The sequence below is a fragment of the Staurois parvus genome, unplaced genomic scaffold (assembly GCF_062004578.1).
Source record: "Staurois parvus isolate SC_StPar_1 unplaced genomic scaffold, SC_StPar_1.0 ptg000564l, whole genome shotgun sequence".
Lineage (NCBI taxonomy): Eukaryota > Metazoa > Chordata > Amphibia > Anura > Ranidae > Staurois > Staurois parvus.
Window position 1 is genome coordinate 9,068,800 of NW_028318360.1, and position 24,918 is coordinate 9,093,717.

The 24,918-nt window shown below is 40.1% G+C and overlaps 1 protein-coding gene and 1 pseudogene across 2 annotated transcripts in view; one reads left to right on the forward strand and one right to left on the reverse strand.

The window, feature by feature from the left end:
* SORCS2 (sortilin related VPS10 domain containing receptor 2) overlaps nt 1-24,918 on the reverse strand; it is a 1,187,504-nt gene that overhangs the window by 563,381 nt on the left and 599,205 nt on the right. The gene's annotated exons all lie outside the window — the stretch shown is intronic.
* On the forward strand, nt 16,569-16,683 carry LOC149450732 (U2 spliceosomal RNA; annotated as a pseudogene).

Below are 24,918 nucleotides of genomic sequence, written 5' to 3' on the forward strand. Positions count from 1 at the left end.
TATAGTATATATATACAGTATATGTAAAGTGCCTCGTAAAATTGATGGTACTATATAAGTACCTGTAATAAATAAAATTAGACTTGTTGAAAGCCCACTAGAAGCTTGTATAGAATGATGCCCAGTACTCCCAATGACATATTGCTTTTAGACTAGCTTTCACCATTTTATGATCCAGACGTAATGCACACAGAGCATAAAGCTGGCCATACACATGTAGAACTCTCTTTTTCAGTCCCCCTAAACAAACTGAGAGAAATCAATCAATACCTCCATCAAGACTAAACAGCATGGATAGAGGAATCCCCGCTGCTGGCCTCTGGAGCAGCAGTTGAATACTCGGTAATGCGTGCACATTTTCTGACCTCCTCCTTCCACAAAAGTTGATTGAAAGATTGACTTTTGTCAAGCACAGAGGGGTCCTTGACACCTGTAGCTCAATAATCCACCGTTAGCAACAGTAGTAGATTCCCGGTTAGTAAAAAAGGGTTGTAAAGTTTCTTGGCTAGGCAGAGGTTAAGGTAAACTAGTACTCCATTTACATTTTTTAACAATAAATGTCTCCCCTAGGACCAGATAACCTTAGGTTCTGGTCATTATCTTTTCACATTGTCTTTGGTGTCTGACTCCCCTGACCTCAAGGCTAAACTCTGCAAACTGTCAACTTCCCAAATAAAATAAATTAAAGATGTGCACAGATGTAGCTTTAAAATCAGAATCCAGGTTACTGCAAACAGTTTGATGTGCTGTAATTCAAGCATTTAAGCACATTGAGTTAGACAGCCCATTCCTTTTGCATGGGCTACCAGTACGCCATAACAGGTTTTAAAGCACCTACAACAATTTTGTTTCCTTGTTCAAACATTTTATTGATTTCCAAATTAGAAGCAAGCTTAGGACATGTAAGTACATATACAGAAGAATTGGAGAACATGTTGCCCAAAGGCAAGGTGAAAAAAAATGTCATGTGAAAACATTCAACTGGGAACCACAATGGAACATTTGGGAAAGTGCATTACAGAAGGGGAAAAAGCATGGTTATGGCTCAACGAGAGTGTATTGCACCGCAGAGCTACCTATAGATTCCAGCCAAGATGAAGGAAGAGAAAAGGAAAAGGATTCAGGTTGGAAAGAGGAAAAGAAGAATAAAGGAGGTCAAGAAAGGAAACAGGAGAAGGGGAGAGAAGGCGTGTGACTTCCAGAAGAGAATGGGCAGTTCGAGGCTGGACCAATGTAGGAAATGGCACATAGGACCATCATAGGGCTAAACTAAAAAAAAATGTTAAGGGAGGAGCAGCGAATCATCAAAATTCAACGGGAGGACGTGTTCCACCCAGGGGTTCCAGATCTTCAGGAATTTATTATGAGTCCATAATGGTTGCTTCCACTTTAGCGTGAATCATTGCTTGCGTTACTTTGTTTCTAACAGCTAGAATACATAGAGAAGGTGATTTCCATGATTTGGTCATAGTTTGTTTAGCTGCCGTGGTGAGCATTATTTTTTCATTGTAGCTCACAACAACACATAGATTGATTATATCTGTGCACTGTGGTTCACTAAAAGGCATGTGTATGCAGTGCACTGGCCAGATGCATTTTTAGTGCTCCAAAATATACCCCACTGCATCATGTATTGTCAGACTCAGATGCTACTTTTGATACTCCTGATTTACCTAACTGGAGAGTAACAACAGGACACAGAAGATGCAACTGGCTATGAGATCTGGGGATGTCTTTGTACCTGAGTATTTCAGACCCGTAGTTCCTTACCTGCTGCAGGGCTATAAACTATCCAATATACACAACTATACATAGGTTTTTCATGGTGTTTGTCCCACCATTTACTATCACTGAATGATTTAAGGTAACTTTTACTTGATGACGCATGCAGGCTTAAAAAACAATACAGCTTAGCATTTTTGATCATTATTGTTACCTCTGTAATGAATATTCATTGCTTTTAATCACGTCTTATTAATTTACTTGCTATTTTCTAGCTACAACATTTCTTAAAGCCTCACATCTGCAACATCTGATTAGCGTAGCGTTACTAGGAAGAAGTGCATACATCTGAATGTTTAAGGATAATTGATTATCAACGATCAAAAGTTTATTTGAAACTTTTTTAAAACATTACTTAACCATCTAGTCTTACAGAGCATGCCTTCCATTAAATAGCGCATAATTGAGCTAATACATTTTTTTTAATTATTTAAAATTTATCTCACTCTGGACACTGGAGATTCAGGTGAAAATCAGATAGAGGTCTTCAATTTTAATAGAACCAGTCAAGAAATATTTTCTTACATTATTATAACTGTGCAAGTTATTTTTACTCTCTTACAGTTATCTTTACTCTCTGCACTATTTCTGCCTCATTATGCAAAAGAGGAAGCCGGGAAACATGTATTAGTTCAGGCAGTTGAAAAAAAGTGCCAAACTTCGGGTGACCTCTGACCCCTGACTATTAAGTTGGACAGTCAGACAACAAGAGTAAAAAAGAAATAATAAACCAAAAAAATAAAGATCTTTCATAAGCACAACTAACTATTCAAATTATTACCTAAGATCAGTTGTAATTGGCTATCTATAAGTTTTAGTGACACTCTACTTCCTGGATTTTGCATTATGGCAAGTCAATTACAGTAGCAGGGGGATTATGATTCTGAGAAATGTAGTCTACAAATGAAACAAAGTTCCTATAAGAAGAAGGAAGAGAACTTAAATATTTTTGGTACTTATGCTAGGTTTACATATGTGCGGGTGATTGGTGCTGTGGGACCACACCTATTCCCTCAGCCGCAACCACAACCACAACCACAGAAAAGCACAGGAGATGTGTGCAGGTGCCATTAATCCTAATGGCACACCGCAAGCACTGGAAATCACTCCCGCACTGCACTTGCAGTTCCCGTACAGGCTGCGATTTCTGAAATGATGAAAGGACCTTTTTCCTGGATTCCATTCAAATGAATGGGCTTCTGTGCCTACGCAAATCGTGGCTCTCAGAGCTGCCATAGTGTGAATATAGCCTTGGAGCAAATCAGAGGTAGATGAACAATTAAACAGAAATGTATTTATAAATAACAATAAAATATAATTGTATGTATGCCAAATATATGTTACATACCATATATCAAATTTTCATAATATGGGGATTTTCCTTTAATTATGCTATTCAGACTATAGAAAATAGTAAAATATTAGTATCTCCTGCCCTCACGGCTGCATTCATAATTACAATAGTACATCCCAAAATTGGTTGGCTGTTAAGACTCTGCTGTCTGATGACCAGCCAGTGATGAGAAGTCTATTTCCTGTGTGACATGACATGTGGCTGTGATACACTAATGGGGTGATTTACTAAAACTGGTGCACTCAGAATCTGGTAGCCAATCAGCTTCTAACTTCAACTTGTTCAGTTAAGCTTTGACAACAAAATCTGGAAGCTAATTCGTTTCTATGCAGAGCCGCACCAGATTTTGCACTCTCCAGTTTTAGTAAATACCCTCTAAATGGCCAAAAGTTTGTAGGGACACATGACCATCTCACCTATCTACGTGGACATCCCTCCAAAAGATAGAGTTCAGGTGTTTCCAGGGGAAAATACTGTTATTGCTACAGCATATTAAGACATTTTATATAATGGTGCTCCTCCAACCTTTTGGCAAGATTTTAGGGAAGGTTGTTTTCTGTTCCTGTGGGACTGTACCCCTGTGCACAAGGCTAGCTCTATAAATACATGCTTTGATGAGTTAGGTGTGGAGGAATTCAATGGCCTACACAGAACCCTGACCTTAGCCCTAATGAATATCTTGAGATAATAAAGATAAATTGAGAGCCATGGTATTCTCATCCACAATTATTAACCTATCTCACAAATGCTTTTTTTGGCTGAATCTGCACAAATTCCCCTAGACACACTCTTTCCAGAAGAATGGAAGCTGTTATAGCTGCAACGGCAAGGAAGGGAGGAGAGGCTTATTCAAATTCATACTAATGGTTTTGTAATGGAATGTCCAATAAGCTCATATGTGTGTGGTTATGTGTCCACAAACCTTTGGTTATACAGGCAGTACTTGCTGGCAATTGAAATTGGAGATCTAAGGCATGCCCATGTGCCTTTTTTACCAATGCCAGAAGCTGTAGTGTTGTTGGCGGTCAGTTAACTGAATTGTGTAACTCACTCAGTCTTAGGTTCCTGCTACTTTCTCCAATATGGAGACCATAATCTGTATCACCCAATACTAAATCAGCACAGCTACTATTTATTTATTTATTACAGGTACTTATATAGCGCTGCCAATTTATGTAGTGCTTTACATATATATTTGTACATTCACATCAGTCCCTAACTCTCAAGGGGCGTACAATCTAAGGTAGCTACTACCCTCAGAACAAACAAAAAAAGATCAGGACCCCAAAAGAGTTAGTAAAAACATGAGAACCCATATTCTGCAGGAAGTGGCACCATTATTTTTTAATCTCTATATAAGTTTTCTTTTATAGGTAAAGTAAACTCTTTTAAATCAGCAATGATTTTTGGCAAGGCTTTAGTTAGTGCTAAAAGACCTTCTTTTGTTGAAAAGTAAGAACTTTGGATTTTAGATATATACAATATATCTTGTATAGTACAGTTCTAAATATTTCCCAGACAAATAATTTAGTGACAGCTGAGGAAGTGAACTGCAGAACAGAAGAAATTTATAGGGGGGTCATAACCCAGTTAACTTGAAATCAGCGTATGCCAGATGCCTAGTGAAGGACAAGGGGATTTATTTCAACGGAAGACTTGTCTTTGGAGTAATAAAAATGAGGATCTGTTGAAATCTGAACTGAAGAATGTAAAAACGATAGGATGAATTGATTGTGACAACAAGGCCCAACTCCATAAGGACAAAGATAGACTAAATATTGAGCCAGAATGACACCTTATCTCCTGCTTTTTGGAACTATACTTTTAAAGATGATTCTGCTCTACCCATAAATATATCTGATATCCTTAAACTTTTCAATAGTAGAGAGAAAGGTATGCACTTCTTATAAGATTATACTATAGCTAATATAAATCACCCTGGGCAGCACTCAGCCTCAGGTGTCCTTCATACTAGGCATTTAGTGCCGATGCTTAAGACTCTGGCATTTATGTGCGGGTGGAAGGCTACAAGCGCACTGTCCAGTGCCACTGCCAACAGACTGTACAACTTTATGAGAGGTTGACAATTGCTGCAGCTGGACTGGGCTGGTGCACCTAGTGGTACTTATTTAGTATTTAGTGTCATATTTGCCCAAGGATAAGTGCCCTGAAGACCAGGCTGCATTTCAAGCATTCATACTTAGGCACATACTACCCTAAATGTAAGTACCACTTGGTGCACTATCCAGCCTCTCAAAGTTTTACAGCCTGCTGACAGAGGGTATGGATGGTGCAACTGTGCCTTCCATCTGTACCGAAAACGCCAGAAGCTCATGCAACTGAGCTAAAACCAATGGCCATTACTCCATACTCAGACTCCTTGACCTTTCCGCTGCCTTTGACACAGTCGACCACCCGCTCCTCCTCAGTAAACTCCATTCCATCGGCCTCCATGACTCTGCCCTGGTTCTCCTCTTACCTTTCTCAGCATACTTTCAGTGTCACATACAACTCCTCCTCCTCCGCTCCTCTCCCTCTTTCTGTTGGGGTACCCCAAGGTCTGTCCTTGGGCCCCTCCTTTTCTCTCTCTACACCTCCTCCCTGGGCCAACTGATAACCTCCCATGGCTTCCAATACCATCTCTATGCTGATGACACCCAGATATATCTCTCCACACCCCAGCTCACCCCCTCAATCTCCTCACGTATCACAAATCTACTAAGTGACATATCAGCATGGACCTTAAACTCAATCTTTCCAAAACCGAGCTTGTAATATTTCCTCCTCCCCGATCCCCCACTCATGACTTTACCATTAAGATCACCAGCACAACCGTTGGTCCTTCCCCACATGCCAGGGTGCTAGGTGTAATCCTAGACTCTGATCTCTCCTTTGGGCCCCACATCCCATCATTGGCTAAATCCTGCCGCCTCAACCTCCAGACAGCACAAAACAACTTATCAACGCCTTGGTTTTATCCCGCCTTGATTACTGCAACTCCCTCCTCACTGGTCTATCATTACACAGGTCATGCCCCTTTCAGTCTGTTATGAATGCTGCTGCTTGACTCATACACCTTACCAACCGATCAGTGACTGCTGCCCCTCTATGCCAATCCCTTCATTGGCTTCCACTAACCCAACATATAAAATTCAAAATACTAACCACAGCTTACAAAGCCATCCACAATGCTGCTCCCTAGCTACATCACCAACCTCATCTGCAGATATTGCCCAAATCGCCCACTCCGCTCCTCCCAAAGCATCTTCCTCTCTAGATCCCTCAACACCTCCTCCTACGCTCATCTCCAGGACTTCTCCAGAGCCTCTCCCATCCTCTGGATCTCCCTACCACAGAATGTCCGGTCAGCCCCCACCCTGTCTGCCTTTAGGCGATCTTTGAAAACTCACTTATTCAGGGAAACCTACCCCACCTCTACCTAAGAACTGTACTTGAATCACCTCCACCAGATCATCCCCTGCAGCAATTACCTTTTGTATCACCTCCCCCTTCCTTTAGATTGTAGGCTCCATGAGCAGGGCCCTCACATTCCTTCTGTACTGAAATGTATTGTAATTGTACTGTCTCGCTTATATTGTAAAGCGCTGCACAAACTGTTGGCGCTATATAAATCCTGTGTAGTAATAATAATAATAATAATAATAATAATAATAAATGCCTAGTGTCTATGAGTCCTTAGCCAGTGCTTCTTCACTTCCCAGTTGGAGGCTGGTGGAAGGGAGGTGAGCTAGTTGTGTTGCATAACTGAAGCTGAGAAAAGTCAAGTCTTCAAGTAGCTGCACTGTCTGGCAAAGTTGTGTAGATCTCAGGACTGGAGAGAAATACAAATCCTTAGCAGGTAAGACAGCACCCATATGTGTAATTCAATGGTGCATCTAGTTTTCTATCTGGAGTTGAGTTTTAATTTCTGCATAGCAGTAGCAGAGCAGCTTGAGCATGGAACAGCATGGCTAACATCTACAGTATTTCTGTATTACATATGTGTAGTCAATCACAGGCTGGATACTTGCCACACTGATAATAGATTAAACAACTCTCCAGTAATTAAATGTATCTAAAGCCAAACTCCGTTCATTTTGGATAGAGTGGGGGAGAATTATATGTTTGTAATGCCCATTGTGATGCCAAATGATTTCCACTTATCGCCTATTATGTCTATAAGACAGGAAGTGGAAGGAAATCTCAATGGGACAACCAGCTAAAAAAAAAAAAGAAAACATTTTCACTATAACTTGCTGTATAGCCAAGAGGATTATGCTGTTCCTGACCTAGCCTTCTTGAATTTGCAGTGTGATAATATTATTCACTCTCAGGTGAACAAGTTGAAGGTGGGCCTTGAGACAACAAATTGTATTGTTGAACCAGAAACATAAGTTTGGCTGAGCAAAATTTAAAGTCCACTAGCAAGTAAATTTTTACTTGTAGATAGAATGGGGAAGAGTTAGATGTTAATACTGCCCATTGTGGTGCCAACCGATTTCCACTCATTGTCCAATGTGTCTACAAGACAGAAAATGAAAGGAAATCATCCCAATGAGACAAATGCTAAAACGTTTTGGCTTTAGATATACTGTACATGCATTGTCATCATTTGTATAAGAGCCACCTTTAATAAAGAAAGGTTAGGGCTAAGGAAAAAAGTTTGAAAATGCAATTGCTTCTAGCCAATACTTCTAAGATAAAGGTCTTCACACCATACACATGCTCCATGGTTTTATTGCATTCAAATCATACATTCAATAGCAATAAGCAGGGTGAATATTAGAGTAATCCATAGCAATGATACATCTTTTATAGTTCTAGTTGTGCCATATTATTGGAAAGCATACTCCGATTCACTGCATTTTGCTGATCAAACCTGTACGGACATAAGCAAATTGAACACTGTTGCCATAGGCATCATTTATCAAAGTATGTTTATTAGGAAGTGTCTGTATTGGTTAGCCAGTCTTGTAATTCACACTTTGCTGTATAGCCAGGAAGATAATTTGTTGAATTAGTTTTCATGTGCCAACTATCTGCTAACAGGAACATCAATCTGTAACATGGTGATGCTGATTTATTGTCAAATGGGCAGCATGAAGGTGGGTGTTGAGGCAGGAAGTTGTACCGGTGAACCAGCAAACAGCAGTATTTTGTTGTAGGTAGGTGCCTATTTTTGCATTTAACTTGCTGATGATATTCTTTGCCTTATAATATTTCAGTGTTCACATCTGTTTTTGCACTGTATGATGTGCCTGTATGTTACTGCTGGTGCCTCCTGGTTAGTAAGAGGTTAACTGTGCTGCTAGCCTAACTCCCAAGTGGCTTATAAATACAGGGAGAATTGCGTTGGTAAAGAGCTTTGACTGGTCTGAATTTTAGTCAAGAATACTAAAGTGGTACATGCAAGGTGTATCGCAGAACCCAATCACAAAGGGAGAGAGAAATTTTCACATAACAAGATATGGTACCAGTATTCTAAGTGCAGCAAAGTTAACCATTGTGGGTGGTCACTGATATGGCGAATTAAGGTACAAGTGACTACTAAGATAGTAGCCAGCTGGCCAGGAAGCAGGGAAACTGGCAGGGGTTACTGAGGTCCCTGGTAGTGAAGAGATCAGTGTTGAGTACTGGATTCATTCTCTAGTGGTTGATACTCCAACAATGGGTGCGATTTCAGTATGGGACACCCCAGGGACCTGGCCTGAGAGTCACAGAGTGGATAAAGAAAGGGTAATAAAGCATGGTGTTGAGCTTCCTGGAGAACAAGCTGTATAATGCTGAAGTGATGGAGAGTAAAGTAGTTCAGTTATGAGAGGAGTGAAGTATAATAACATTGTCACAAGGACTAGTGACGTGTTTTGGCTGGTGGAGTCAGATGCAAGCTATACAGCACCGGCTCAGAAATACTGATCAGTGTGTCTCGGCTGATATGAAAGGTATTCAGCTGAAACCAACCATTTTCCCATTGCACATGTTCCTGGAAAAGGTTCTCAGATACTGGGTGCTGCAGAACCCCCTAGCTAGAGACTGGATTATAAATGTCACAATGAAGATATTTGCCAGCACACCACGGATCTCCAAGTAGAGTTTTGAAGTATGATCATATCACAAACAAGAGAGTGCAATGTTTAGGAGTCACACAGGACCCCTTTTCAGGCATGTGATAATCAGGATCACATGTCGGACAAAGGAGTCTATCTGGACTTGCCATGGGGATCTGAGGTGTTCAACTGAAGTACAAGAGGAGAACAGAGTATGAGTTAAAATGAATGTCCATAAGGATTAAATGTTCATTTATGGACAGTCCACCTTAAACATCACTTCAAGTGTTCTAGGCAAATACCTCTGGAAACCTCTACAGGTATGTGCATACACTTTCTGAAGCCCCCACCTGAACCTGCTTACACCCTGCCTGTCTGTAAAGTATGCTAAAGTGTGTAAACAACAAGACTGGCTGAGGAGAATTTCAAATATACTGATGAGAAAATCAGCTCACATACGTGTGACGTGCACCCATGTGTCCAGCTGTTTCCAGACGACTTGTTTCCATAATAAATTCCAAGAAATTATATGAAAAAACAGAACCTTAGGGAAAATCAATAGCAGCTTCTTACACCATTTCTTTTTTTTCTGTTATCTGTGATAAATTATCCAATCTGAGAATTTGGTGTAAGTGCTAAAGTGGCTGCATGTGACAATTCCATAAAGCAATTTTCCTGGCGTACTGCTAATGGGAACTCAGAGTCTAGAGAGGACCGCAGAGGAACAGTCAGGACATTCTATATACCACATGTAACAATCTTCTTTACGGCACGCTTACATAACACGTCTTGTCTCACCTTCCTTGTAGAAGTATCACATACAGTAATTGAGATCGTCGGAAAAATATTTACGATAACAAGCTCAAAGCCTCGGTCTGCTGGTATTAGCTGCAATTTCCTAGCCTCATCAGTCACATGGACACTATGGAGACAGAGCTAATAATCTCTCTTTTCAACCCTGCACTGAGAAGAGAAGAAAATTTGACTGAACCTCTGCTTGAGCCAGTATACCAAGAAGAAATGAAAGATAATTTACCCTGATAATGTTTGCCTGCAGGAAACAAGGCTTTCCAGGTTCCCCAATTATATTTTGAGATTTTATCAGTTCTTCCAACCACATTACCATTTAGACCATAGTCCTTGTTTAAAGTGATTTTGTCACTGTACCCATTCACTTGAATGTGCACCCCCTGACCCACGTATATTCACCTTCCCTGCAGCTTCATTACTCTGGAAGTCAACCAGTCAACTCCCTTTAAGCTCCGTTGGCTTATGACAGAGCTTACACTGATCTGATTCTGTCATAGACCCAAGCAATACATCATGGGAGGATACTCAGAAGTGCCAGTACAACTGAATGGAGGGAGAGTACAAAGAACATGAGCATTGGAAAACTTGCTTACAGGGCCATCTAGAAGCAGTGTGTCCCTCCCTGCAAGTGGCAGGTGCAGGATCCAACCCAGCTGCAGGCAGCCTGTCAATGTCTATGGCAAGCCATGGCTGGATGGGCCTGAACGCTGTACTAGGTACTAGGTATTGCTGGCAATCAGAGCCCCTTCATGAGGGATGAAGGTCTGAAATGCAGGTCTTCAGACCATTCATTCTTGAATACACATGGTCCTAATGTGCCACTCATTATAGTGTTCAGACTCATCCAGCCACATCCTACCGTAGACTTTGACAGGCTGCCTATAGTAGGGCAGGGTGCTGCAAATGTCCCTCCCAGGTGCATTAATATGCTGGGAGGGACGCACTGCTCCAAGAGGGCCATGTGCTCCATGGGCCTCAATTGTTGTATTTGGCATGTTAACATGCAGGTGTAGCTCATGACTCCTTTTACATGTTAAAATATTATCTTGTAAAAAAAAATCTTTGTTTACAAAATCCATAGATAAATTTTCAGTTTTCACGACTATATAAATAAGTGAAGGCTCAGTCAAAAATTTTAGACATAGTCTCACAAGCAGGTTGTTACTGCTGGGCTCTCTGTTTAGCTTACTCATAGTTCTCTGGAAATCATTTATCACACAAAGTTTAGAAAAGCAATCCACCTTTGGATCCTTTTGACAGGTGGTGAGGAGAGCGATGTGATGCCTCCATACCACCTGGTTTAATCCCGTAATTGCCACACGCAGGGTAGGGAAGGGCAGAGGATTTTGCAGTGCTTCCCCATTCACTTGAATGGAACACATTCAGTGGGTTCGTGTCAGTAGCAATATTTTTTTCTGTGGGATCAATGCAAAACATACCAACTGCACCATTAAACCACCCCATCCACTGCCTTTGCAGCTTAAGGAGGGGAAGTTGCAGGGGGGTGATGCTAAATATGCAACTCAACAGTATGTATTAAGGCAAGTCTAAATACCTATTTGAAAACTAAAAATTATAAACTGTAGGTAGTTAAAAATGTGAGACAAAACTTTAAAATGTATGAACTTTATAAAAAATAAAACAAATAAATTGTTCTCAAATCGTTATGGTTTCCCTGTAAGCTGAGAGACATAAAATGAAATACTGTCCTTGAACTTTGTGTGGCTGTGTTATCAATATAAGGGATGGTTCGTGGCACATGGTGTACACAATATACAAGGCAGTGGAACAAATAATAAAAGTATGCAACAATAAACCGCAACATTCTAAAATGTCACTAACAGTGTATTAAACTCCATTCTTCAGCTGACTGAAGACTATCCTATAATTAGGGAGCTAATTAGGTTAAGAGAAAGCTTGAACACATTAAAAGAAAGTACAGCAAGCAATCTGAAAAAAAAGCAGACATAGACATGTTAACTAGACAAGTAAAAGAGAAATCTGCTTAATTGTTCTGCAATATGCTGCTCTTGTCAAAAGAAAAAAATCTTAGGAAAATAGCAAGATACTTCAGGAAGCAAATTTGGAACAATGTTTTCTATTACTAAACACGATAAAATAAACTCATTTGGAAATGGATCACTTGCTAAGCTAACGCAGCTGTTGGTTGGATCACGTAGTTTCCTGGCTATTGTAATACTAACAAACCATTGTCTAAGTTAGGCATCAGTCCTACCACTGTAAGCAGCTGTTCCAGGACTATGATTAAAGGTAAATTAGAATAGTTTTGGGTTTGCTTCATTTTAGGTTACTCTTTTGTTTATTGTTTATACGTTTAGAAATAAATCTTTAATATTTTTTTAAAATTTAATATCTTTTTGTAAATGTGAACTATTCATATCCACTTGCCCTCCGAAAGATTTAACCCCCTTCACGACCAGGCGATTTTTTGCTATACCGTGCTGCGTTATCTGAAAATTGTGTGGTCATGCAACACTGTACACAGATAAACTGTATATAATTTTTTTCCCCCACAAATAGAGCTTTATTTAGGTGGTATTTGATAACCATTGAGATAAAGTATTTCTTTGTTTTAAAGCAGCTCAGGACTGTGAAAGTTCCCAGGTATGACCCCTTGGTTTTATTAACAACTTAAGATTAAGCACTCCAAGGTAACTGTAAAGTCCCTTTATTATATGAACACTTAGAAGCTCACTCATTTTTTTATGTACTTTGTAAACTGGTCTGGACTTTTGAACCAACTTGAAGAGCAGCTTCAATTCTGACTTGCGAGTTAGGGATACTAATATAGAGATTCCCCTATAGGTACCTCCATAAATGTCATCTCATATGAGCTCCATAGGAAATTTCCCCTTCTTTTCTACTGACTTTCATATAACCCATAATGCCACTTGCAGAGCCAAACAATTCCCAGAGGAGAGAAATTTCCTTGTTTAGCTCTTCATGGGACAAGACGAACTCCAAAATCTGTGAGACTGCAGTGACTGAGCAGGAGACTGGCAGTGGAATGAGCTACGGTGACTACTGGAAAAAATCTAGTGACTTGACAGCCCCACCATCGAAGGGCTACTTGGCAATGTGAATCTGGCATCTGACAGATTAAAAGAGAAAACCTCAAGTACAGCTGCACTACTGAGTATCACAACTTTATTCACAAAATTTGTGTCTTCTTTATGTTAGACACACTAGGTGGGCGCGGTCCTATTTGGTACAGCTTGTTGATAGGGTTGCCACCTCATCCCTTTAAAACCAAACACATATTCACTATACAGGTTCTGTGGCTAATTTAATGCAGATAAGGCACCAAGTGAGTTTAATTACCACCTTAAGAAAATAAAGAAGACACACATTTTGTGAATTAATAATAAATTAAATTAATAGTAATTAATATGTGTTTTAAAAAGGATGAGGTGGCAACCATACTTGTTCATCATGTGAATTCATACACCTACTGCCTTCCCATACTTCCCAAAAAACAAGGAAACAAGGAGCTGCAAATGAACAAAAATACAAAGCTTTGTCTCTGCTAGCTTCTGCTCAGTGACACAGAAACATAATTAAATGTGACTTTTATAGTGTTACAAAATCTAATGCTGCTGGGCTGTAGGAGATAATAAAAAGCAAAGCAGTCAGTCTGAGTTTCATATCTACAAACTGAAAAGCAAGCAGACCTTGGTGTGTAAATGATTGCATGTCTTTTTCGTTTTTTTTTTAAATGCATACTTTAATGGAAGAATCTAAACCTATAGACCAAGAGCTTTAGTAGAAAACAGGCAGCATACTATTTTACTGTTTTTTTTATAGTGCAACCTGGAGCTCTCCTAAATGGGAAAGAAGTTGAAACCCTCCTTCAACTCCATCCACATGTGTGTCATGTAAGGTCACTCAGTTATTGTCAGGACCTGAATCTGAACTTGCAACCTCTGCTGTGTCTGGCAGTGTATCGAGATGCTGGTCAGCTCCCTGCCTGATTCCTCAGACAACTTTGCCGTCTCGTTTCTCTTGAACCTTGAACCCGTTGCTCTTCCCAGGAACTTCCTATTTCAGCCATGCCTTTTCAATCCCTGTTTGTGCTCTCTGCTGCCAATATCTTGCTCTTGCCACTCCTGCTGCCATCTGTATCTTCACCACCACTCGCTACCGATCTTTGGCTTTTTCCTCAACTACACTTGATCCCAGCCTGCAATCACTTGTTACCAATTTTTGGCTTGTTTACTGATTACACTTCTGCTTCTACACTACCCTACCTGCTACATCTGCTAATGGACCCTTGCTTGCTCACCTCCTAGTGGGGTTATCTTGAGGACTGCTTCTAACATCCAGAAAACCTCATCTCTACCATCAGGAGCTCTACTGAATACCAGTTAGTGCTTAAACCCTGCACCTTGGGTGAGCCTGCATGATCCGCCAGGGTGCTCGTATATCTACCTACTCTACTGCTATACCTACTGGTCTCCAGTCCTGAGCACTGACCGAGACAGTTAAGTTTCAAAAATCTGCTAGACCAGAGATTCTCTTAAATACAAAGTCATACATATATGATAAGGGTAACACCCTTAATTCAGATTCTACATATATTCTAACATTGACAATACAGCACATTGGGACAAATATGATCCCTACACTTATCCAATCTAATGCCCTGCACACACTGAACAAAAAAAAAAAAAATTGACAGATTGCTGTACAAACACAAGCTATGTTAGTACAGTTATCTACCCCATTGTGCCCCCCCCCCCCCCCCCCCGCAGAATACCCTGGCTTCTGTCAGACTACCTGCCATACACACGGGCTGAATGTCAGCCAGTCTCTGTTGAACCAACTTATACCGCCCAATATTCGGCTTGTATGTACGTGGGTTAAGTCTACTCAGACACTACACAGCCAATTCAGACAAGTATAAACAAAGCCCTATTTTGACAGTGCAATACCCATTGTCCACATTCTCATGTCTTTGGGTTTTTTCCTTCATTCAATTTTTATATCTGAAAGATTGCGTAAGAGCATTTTGAGATCATTAAAAAAAATTCACAGCATCAACACAGTAAATCAGTTCTGATGATTATAATATTAATAGCAATGACAATATTAATAATAATTGTATTCACAATTATAAACTAAGTATTTAAAATAAGCATAAGAGGTACAGACCATAATTATTATATTATAACGTTTTTAGTTCCACTATCTTGAGTAATCCTTCACACAAAATTAAAACTTTCAAATTCACATTTGGCAAAACATTGTCCACTAAGAACATTCTAGAATTCAAATGATTACAGAAAATGAATAATTTAGTATAATTGATTGGACTGAGCACAGCAGAGAACTCAGGAGGTGTTAATACTGCTAGTGAAACTTTAATTAATCTTATTTAATAGTGTTGTAATAGAAATATATTTATTTCTGGATTATCCCATAATTGGCACAACCACTCACTGCGCATTTTTATATTTTTTAGACTGAGCAGGAAATGTCATTCCAACTACACAGGCAGCGAGTTGTGAATGTCGTATTATGCGCTCCTATCCTTTTTGGCCAAGGAAGCTGACATTCTAACCTCTGTTTGATCTGCAACTGCCATGATGCCACACATGTGATAAGTTATGACACCAACCATTTGATGGTTTGACAGTTTGGTTGATAACACAATATAATGTGACAGTTACATTCCCGGCATGCTGGGAATGTAACTGATTTTTTGAAATTGTTAAATTGATGGGTTTAGTTCTGCTTTAGAGTTCAACTGTTACATATCACTAATTAAAATTAATAGGCACAAAAAAACTCATACTGTGAAACTGTAATAAGAGAAACTATTTTTGCAAAGGGTGTCTGCAAGTGATCAATTTGTATTGTTTGGGGTGGACAGAGAGAAACTTGGGCTGATGGTACTGTAAGTTAAGGCCATTTCAACAAATTTGCAGGCACCATACAAAGAGAACGCACTTACACACTTTCCTGGCATGCTCTGTCCTGTCCTGGCATTCAGTGCAGAATGTTTGCCTAATGGCCTGTTCACACTATGTGCAGTTACCTGTGTAATCCTCATGGATGAAATTGTAAGGACTTTCGAGCTAAATGAATTAATTAAATTAGGGTAAGAAATTATGTTCTGATGAGAACTTTAGTACAAATGTTCATACGAAATTCTACTAGTGTGTAGCCAGCTTAAAGTAGAGCTAAAGGCAAAACTTTTTGTTTTAGTTTGGATAGTGTAAGGGAGAGTTTTAACCCGTCAGATTTTTTTTCTCTGCCATCTGTGACCTATTGGGTAGATTTCCCTTAATTTCCTGTCCCATAGCCAAAACAGGAAGTAAGAGGAAATCCCTACACATTAAAGAAATCCCTTGCCCCCCTACAGGTCAACAGAACTAGTGTCCCCTTTGGAAGATTTCCCCTCCATTACTTTTCTGGGGACAACCCACAATTTGGTATTTTCTCTCCCTAATGGGGACACAGACAGCAACCTGGTAGAGGGTAATCCCTCCCCACTCAATTCAAAACTAGAAAAAGTTTTGTCTTTAGTTATACTTTAACATTTACACTTACCAGCCGCTTCTCGGCCTTTTGGCTAAGATCAAGTGTAGTATCTGTTCTATCAGTGTCCAGTGGGGGTGCTCCCGACCATTCTAGCTTTGCGGGGATGGTTGTTGTATAGTACCCTCACTGGTATGATGGGGGTCCGGAAGGCTGGACCGGAGGGACAGAAACCAGGGGGCGCCACGATACGCTCTGGGACCTTGGGAGTAATTCCTCTGGGAAAGCTGGAAAGACCCAGTACCTCCTGATTTGGACGGATCTACCTTGGTCTGGCCGGGGGCTGGGGACGCAAAAAGTCCACAAACTCAGTGCCCCCTGGGGAAGACGCTCTCAGGGGTGTCACTAGTAACACTTGGGTGTGGGACCCCACGGTGTGAAGATGACACATGGCCACTGTTTTTCACCTCTTTTTGCACAGCGCCCTAAGGACCAGGTCTTTTGGCTAAGTCCGGGGCAATTTTTGCTACAGGCCTCAGGGCCTGGTCTGTGCACTATTAGGCACGGTACCACTTTTTTATTTTTTATTTATTTATTTAATCACTCCCACGTTTTGTCACTTTTTCTGTTCTTATGTGTGTGTTTTTCACGGATGGAGGGTGTGGGTCCTCGGGCCTTACCTGAAGTCTAGGGGGAGGATGTGTGGCCATACGGTTCCTTCCTCCCCTGATCCCTAGGGGATTTTCTCTTCGGGAGAACCCCCTTGCCTAGTACTGGATGTCCAGCTTCGGCTGGGCATAAGGAACGGTGGTCCACCAGGCCTTTTGGCCAGGAGGACCAAATGGGAACCTTGTCCCTGTCAGGAGCTTCGTGCCCCGGGGGATCGGGTGAACGGTCCAACCCTTCCGGGGGTAGGACAAACACACCCCTAAGTGCACTTTTTCGTGTGGTGTTTTGCACTTGCACATTTTTTGTGAACACTTACGGGTTTTTTCGTTGTAGTTTGCACGTTTGCGGACTTACCAGTCATTTTATCAAGTATACATTATGGCATAGATTTAACAAGGTGTTGGAAACATTCCTCAGAGTTGACATGAGTTACTGTTGCCTATCATCTAGAACCAGTCTGCCCATTCTCCTCTGACCTGTGACATCAACAAGGCATTTTCGACCACACATCTGCCACCCACTGGATATTTTCTCTTTTTCAGACCATTCTCTGTAAGCCCTAGAGATGGTTGTGTGTGAAAATCCCAGTAAGTCAGCAGCTTTTGAAATATTCAGACCAGCCCATCTGCCACCAATAACCATGCCACATTCAAAGTCACTTGAATCCCCTTTCTTCCCCATTTTTAAGCTTGGTTTAATCTTCAGCAAGTTGTCTTCACCATGTCTTGATGCCTAAATGCATTGAGTTGCTGCCATGTGATTGGCTGATCAGCAATTTGTGTTACCAAGCAATTGAACAGGTATACCTAATAAAGTGGCCAGTGCGTGTATATTTCTCACCTTTGTGTTCACCCCTGCTTGAGTGATCACTGCAATAGCTAAAAGCCATGTACGTCTATACCAGCCCTCTGAACAATGCCTCAGGCAAATATGAAATGTTAAGACTGAATATAAAGCTGATTGCTCCGTGTTACCTAACATTGAAATAAATGAAAGAGGTCCTACTATCTGCCAAACGTTGATACTAAGATATAGTACTAGCCTCAGGTATCGCTCAGCATCTAATGTTAGCAAATTTATAACGCAAGCCCGCACTAAGTTATTAATTTTTTTTGCAGAGCTTTCAACTCAGAATCAAGTCAGAATGTAAGTGTATGACATCATTTTCCTGATTTGCAACATGTTCTTAAAGTAGAACTATAGGCAAAACATTTATTTTGGATAGAGCAAGGTAGGGTTATAAAACCTGTCAGATTTTTTTTGCCATCTGTGTCCCATTGCGGAGACTTCCCTTCACTTCCTGTCCCATAGCCACACAGGAAGTGAGAGGAAATCCCTGTAAATTGAGGGAAATCCTTGGGGACCCCCAGGTCTCCAAAAATAGTGTCCCCATTGGAAGATTTCCCCTTTATTACTTTTCTGGGGACAACCCAAAATTTGGGACTTTCTTTTACTTTCACTTATAGTGATTACAGTAAAAGGGACACATAGAGAGGATGAATCTTCCTAATAGGGACACAGACAGCAATACAAATTGGCAAGTGTTCTAATCCCTGTCCACTCTATCCAAAACTAAAAAAAAAGTTTTGCCTTCAGTTATACTTTAATTTGCAAGAATTTTCTCACATTTCCTGTTTGGCTAATGGACAGGAAGTGAAGGGAAATCTCCAGAATGGGACACAGATGGCGAGAAAAATCTGACAGGAGTTATAAACCGCACTTACTCTATTCAAAATAAGAAAAAAAAGATTTTGCCTATAGTTCTAATTTAACCAAAAACCTAACCTTGAGGTGTGTATGTCAGAATGAAAAAGACATATATCATATATCTCTGCAATACATTTCTCCATGTTTAAGCCCTTATAAGACCCCACAAGTATAGAGACATACCTGTTCACCAGCCATAAATGCACTCAGCTTCTAAATTCCTTTTGGCAACTGACATCAAATTCATTTTTCCAAGACTTGGTGTCATCCCTGCCCAATTATTGCTTGTTAAACAAGTAAACCCTTCTGTTCTCCTAATCTACAAACAATATGCACTAATTGTTCTGTAGGCGAGATAAGAACTGCAAGGATTCCATGAGATAAAACAGAGTATGCACACTACATCTCTGAATTTGTAAACCAATCAGTAAGTATTTATTGCATTTAAAGTGATTGTAAAGGTTTAAGGTAAATGTTTTTTTTAAATAACAAACATGTCATACTTACCTGCTCTGTCTAATGGTTTTGCACAGAGCAGCCCCAATCCCCCTCTTCTCGGGTCCCCCATCAGCGCTGCTGGCTCCACTCCCCCACCAAGTGCCCACCATAGCAAGCCACTTGCTATGGGGTCAGTTGTGCATGCTCGCTCCCGTGCCGTACTCTGTGTGTCCATAGGATACACAGAGCGTGGCTTGGCCCCTCCTCTTCTCCCTCCCTCTTCCACTAGCTGTGATTGACAGCAACGGGAGCCAATGGTATTCTCTGCTATGCAGAAATCCAAGAGAGCCTCTGCTCCCGTGCACATCGCTGGATTGAGATTGGGCTCAGGTAAGTATAAGGGGGGTTGATGGGGGGAAGCTGTATACAGAAGGTTTTTTACCTTAATGCAGAGAATCTATTAGAGTAAAAAACTTTCTGCCTTTAGAACCACTTTAATGAACTTATGTAACAATGATATATTTAACATACCAACACAGAGAAAATAAAGGAAGTTCATTGTTAAGATTTATATATATTATTACAGATAAGAAAAAAAACCTTGTTAAAGCTTGTCAATTCTTACATGGCTTTAACAAGCTTTAGCATAGCATTAAAATGAGGTGTGAACAACCACAGACACTTACATTATGATGGGTGAGGAAGAAAAAAACACTTTCATATGAAGCCCATATATATGATTCCTAAAACTTAAATTATAATTATGTCTAAATTGAAAACAATGTGTATATAATTGCTACTAAAGACATTTTATAGCTTAAAAGAGACGTACGGAAATTAAAAAAAACAAACCCACATACTCACCTAAATGGTTGTAGCATTGATTCAATATTAAAGCTGTCCCCCTCTACACTGAGAACTGAGTGATCAAAGACCACTGATCTCTCAGTTCTCGGGTCAGCTCTGAGCAGAGAGTAGTGACTGTCAGTCACCGTTCTGTGCTCTTTCCCTCCAGTTCTCACTGGAGCACCAGGCTCTGGAGGGGCGGGAGCAGTTGGCTCAGGCTCTCAGCAGCTTTCTGATAGGCTGAGTCAGCTGCTGGTCAGGCATCTAGGTGGATCCCAGCATTATTGTTGGGATCCCTGCAAAGCCTGTACCAGGCTGAATCTGGGTCAAAGGAGTACACAGGAGAAGCATGGCTAAAAGAGTTTTGGCCATACTTCTCCTTTAGTATTCAGTGCCTAAAAAATGTATTCATGCCCCTTTAAATTTTCCACATTTTGTCATGTTACAACCAAAAACGAAAATGTATTTTAATGGAATTTTATGTTATAGACCAACACAAAGTGGCACATAATTGTGAAGTGGAAGGAAAATGATAAAAGGTTTTCAAAATTTTTTCCAAAATTAATATCTGAGAAGTGTGGTGTGCATTTGTATTCAGCCCCCCTGAGTCTGTACTTTGTAGAACCTCCTTTTGCTGCAATTACAGCTGCAGGTATTTTTGGGTATGTTTCTACCAGTTTTGCACAGCTTTGCACAGCTTATTACAAGACTGGAAATGGTCATGTGATTATAACCAGACCTCCATTAGCACTCAGAAAGTAGCAAATGACTTGGAATCTGTCCTTAAAGTATTACTAAAGGCAAAACTTCTTTTTTTTACATTTGGATAGAGTGGCGAGGGGTTGGAACCACTGTCAAGGTTCTATTGCTGTCTGTGTCCTTGGTAGGAAGCTTCAATCTCTCTACTTGTCTAATTGTCCTGAATATTAATGTTACCAGGAATCACAGCGAGAGAAAAATTCCAAATTTACAGTTTATGGTTTTAACCCTCCTTTATTCTATCCAAAATGAAACCACCTCCCCTCGTACTCCATCGCTAGCCTGGTTCAACTCATAATCCCTCTCCCCTCACCACCAAGTATCTGCCCCAATCTACTCTGCCTCTGATTTGTTCTTTATTTTCCCCTTTCCACTGTCTCTAATAAAAATAAATCTAAAAGATTTCTTAGGGTAGGAGAATGTTAGCCAACAGTTCTATATGAAACCTCACGGATACATCACAGAAGATGCTCTTGACCCTTTTGGTTTACATGACTGTATATGTGATCTGGGTGTATGTACACTGTGGTCACCTTCCTTCAGATTAACTGTTATTATCTAAGCCATATACTACCGATGGCTGCTTTTTTTTTTCTTTAGAGAAGTTCAGTAATTTTTTTTTTAATAGAATCCCTGGTGATGAGATTCCCCTAACTTTATATAGAGGTGACCTTACTGGGACAAGAATTGAGTAACATAGTTTTAACCTTCCCCCTACAATATTACAAAAGTGCTTTTATTACAGTGTATGTCCCATTTGGTGACCACTGTGATTGGGATAGGAAATAGGCTTGTCTCTCCCCGCTCTTCTGCATTACTGCCATGTAATGTAAATTTGCCCCTATTCAAGATGTTCATGAGCCCTTCCCATGCCCTGTATGGTACATATTCCGGTTGCCTCCACACATTGGTGGGAAAGACCGAGAGCCACCAAGGGAAAGGAACACCTGAACTCTCGGAAAGGACCATGCATGTGGAGTGCAACAGCCAATCCCAGAAACATATAACAAAAAAAGCCCAACTGAAGGGCACATGTGTGCTTCAAGGGAGATCATGAGCAAAAAGAGAGAAAGCAGACTCCAAAGAGGAGGGAGGGAGGGAGGGCAAGTCTAAGAAAGTAGAAAAGAGGAAAAAGCAAGGTTAGTGAGCTGCTCTTCTAGCCTTGATCAAAAATAATCACGCAGATAATAATGCACCTAGCAAGATTCCTGCTGACTGCAAAAGACCCACAGAAAGGGTTCCCAGCTAATCAGTGCATTTATAACCCAAAGACAAGAACTACGTCTTGGAGAAGCTGAAACTAGAAGGAAGCTGCCACAGGCAGAGGTTGGGACATCTTGCTTCCATTCACTGACAATGAGGTATGAGGGAAAAAAGGAGAATACTTGGGATGTCTTAGTCTTTTCTTTTATGCTATTCACTAGACCTGAGGAAGGAGTCCAAGGTGGGGCAATATCATGGGTATGCTGCCATGGAGGTACTAGGAAATATTCTGTAATGTAAGGCCACTCACAACTATAGCAAACCCATATAAGCTAGATTAAGCCATCTCCATTGATGTATCTCTTACAGATTGGATGAACTGCAACCAGGAAAGGAAAGTTTCATGTAGCTCAATCTACAAGTATATGAAGTAAAATGAATTCCCATTGCAAACTGCAAGTTACGACATCTAACTGTTCTATGGTGTTACGTGATCCTTTAACATTTATTCCCTAAATTCAGTCTACTTTTCTTTTATTGAACTAATTTTGCTTATCTCCCTTTTTAAGAGCAATCCATTTTCCCACTGTACAATGCATATATTAAAATAAATGTCATTGCTTGATCTACTACACACGCTGTAACCATGTTTAACAGAAAATTGTTTTATACTAAATATCATCAGCATTCGAAAATGATAGTATAAATCATAGTAATGCTGACTATAATGCAACAATTGTTCTAACAGAAATTTTACTGCGAGAATATTGTTCCATTTTGTAGTTTTCGTTGTGCTTTCTGCATAATAAAATAGAGAGAATTACTAAATAAGACATTTAACTGATACAACAAAAATGAAAAATATTTATCAAAATTTAACAATTAAAAAGTATAAAAGTAAAAAGATATATGTGTATCTATATGACCAGGTAAAGGAAAATGTATACTGTGTAAGAAATATATGCTTACCCTTTAATCATATGTTCTTATGCACATGCATGTCGTCTCCTCCTAATAGACCTTCTTGATGGCATTAGAAAGTAAATGGGTCACCTTACTACCTCTAAACGTTTCCTCTTTCACCCGCATGAAGTTGTGAACTGTAGACAGTCACCACCCTAGGGAATGGCACTTCCAGTCCTTTTGTATTCTTTGAACACTGAGAAAAACTTTCCCAACAGTCTCACAATATAATGATGGCAGGAGGCAAAGGCAGATGATTGTCAACCGGTCCTGTTAAAGTAATTAGGCTGCTAATGCACACGTTTAAATCCTGCTGACCAACATATCATGAGGAAGGGGTACTACTGACTAGGTTGATTTTCATTGGTTGATGCCTATGGTTGATAACTATGGTTCTGCATATTAAAGAGTATGTGCTATATTGCCAATGTTTTTAGTTGTTTGGTTTGCATAGATTAGGAGAGGGTTAGGACCCCTGTCAATTTATTTTTTGCTGAATGTGTCCCATTGAGGGGATTTCCCATCTCACTGTCTGTCACAGAGATGCAACAAGAAGTGAGAGGCATCACCCCAATAAACAGTAATCACTGGAACAGCTGTCCCCAATTGAAGCTTTCCACTCTTGTCCTGTTCTGGTGACAGCTGGTTTACCATCACTTCCTGTCCCAGTGATAGTGGTCACAGGACAAATAAGGAGAGTGAACGGGGACACTTTGTGTTTTTATTTTTTATTCCATAAAACTGTTATTAAAGAATTAGCAATCTATGAAAGACAGGTATAACATCCACAAAATAAAGTAGGGTCACATGCATAGTTTTAAGAAATTCTGCAACAGAAATGCATTGTACAGTTAAGTAAAAGGTCATGGAAAAGATATACTTGACACCAGTATATTAGCTGTAGACCACAGTGCTTCTTAATAAGATGCTGGAGAACAAACAGAAAACAAAGGAAGCTAGAACTTCTCAGCCAATTGGAGGCATTTAAGACCATATGTGTTTTGACTTTCCTGGACCACATTGGAAGAAGAGGAATTGTCTTGGGCCGCACATAAAATACACTAACAATAAGGCGAGCTGATGAGTAGAAAAGTCGAGCAGATCACAAGGTAACGATCACTGATATAGAAAATGTACCTGAGCAATAAAACTTCATTTTTTGTAATATTTTTTATTATAAAAGTAAAAGAGGGCAACATAAAACTAGTGCGATATTTGCCACTGTTTTTGATAAATGAATGCATCAGTGGTTCCATGGCTGTAGTAGCAATTCTCAATGAATTCTCAAAATGCTCATCAGATATTTTGGTTCTAATTTTGCTCTCCATGTTCTTTATCCTTGAAAATAGTTGCTCCAAATACAGCTGCTGCTGAAAATGATGATGTGAATAAGATATGATTGTGAAGCGTGTGAGATTTTCTTTGGGAAGCTAAAACTCATAAAGTCTAGTAATGGCTGCATGTGTTCACTAAGTAAAAATGCATAAATCCCCCCCCACAAAAAAAATCAACACTTTTAAATAAGTATACAATTTAGTGTTGGGCTGGACATCCCTGACATATAGGGACCTGTTTACATAGATACCGTGCATTAGGGAAAAAAAGAATGGGCAAATTGAAGAGTAGCTAGAAAAAGAGAAAATAGACAGAATAGAAGAGAAAAGAAAAAAAAAGGGGGGGGGGTAGGAGAGGGATAGAGCAGGAAGGACAGTCTTCACAGAGACCAAGAAATCCAAGTGCCACCATTCCGTGTACGTTTCTCTAGCCACTGTCTTGAAGTACGTGGTATATTCAGCCATAGTTTTTAATTGTTTATTTTATTTTTATAGTTTTAGTTTT